This window comes from Otolemur garnettii, unplaced genomic scaffold, assembly GCF_000181295.1.
Source record: "Otolemur garnettii isolate 467f Iridium unplaced genomic scaffold, OtoGar3 scaffold00002, whole genome shotgun sequence".
NCBI classification, from domain to species: domain Eukaryota; kingdom Metazoa; phylum Chordata; class Mammalia; order Primates; family Galagidae; genus Otolemur; species Otolemur garnettii.
Genome location: NW_003852397.1, coordinates 49172582 through 49173606, shown reverse-complemented (window position 1 = coordinate 49173606; position 1025 = coordinate 49172582).

Here is a 1025-nt window from a genome sequence, read left to right as displayed (position 1 = left end):
AGCCGGCGGTGGCAGGACCCAGCCGGGGACGACCAGTCGCCTCTTCTAGAGAGGTAACGCCGGGTCCTGGCCCTGAGAGATACGCGGAAGTTGGGAGCGCAGCGAGAGGAAACCGGATGCCTCGGGCCATGGCCTCCCCGAAGTGGGCAAGGCCCGGGCTGCAGCTGGTACTGAGCCTCCTGGGATTTCGTGTGGGTGCGGCTGCGGATGTGTGCTAAGAGTGCTTCATTGAAGTTTAACTTATTACAGCGAAATGCTCAGCCCTTACGTGTTCAGCTCCATTAATTTTTATGTATGTGTACACCTGTGTAATCATCAGCCAGATCAACAAAGAGAATGAGCCCATCACCCCAAAAAGTTCTATCGTGCTCCTCCCAGATCTTCCTTCCTTCCCTGTCCTTCTTCCCACCCATCCCAGGCAACCACCTCAGTATATTCTGCTGTCACTATGAATTTAGTTTTGCCGGTTCATATACTTGGAATAACGCAGAAAGTTCTCATCCGTAGGCTTCTTTCATTCGACAGAACACATTTGGGATTTGTCCTGTTGAGAATATAAATAGTTCATATCAGGGGTTACTGACTTTTTATTGCTGAATAGTATTCCACTGTATGAAAATGTCACAGTTTTTAAAAATTCGTTCGCTGTTAGACACCTGGCTGCTTGCTTGCTTCCTCCCCTCCCTTCTTCCCTTCACTAAAATTGTGAGTAAAGAAAGCTGTGGTGAATATTCTGGTATAATTTTTTGTTTGTTTTTGGCGGGCACAAGCTCTTATTTTTCTAGGGTAAATATCTGTGAGCAGACATGCTGGTCACAGGGTAAGCATATGTTACTTCTATTAGAAGCTGCCAAACAGTTATCCTAGTGACATTCTATGTTGTACCCCTTAGAGGTTGTTTTAAAAATGAGTACAGGTCCAAACAGGACTACCAAAATGAGGTATGTTATCAGTGTTCCTTCTGAGCAGTGTCCCTGTGGCCGGTTGGAGATAACATAAAAAATCTACCCGTATGAGCTTGTTTG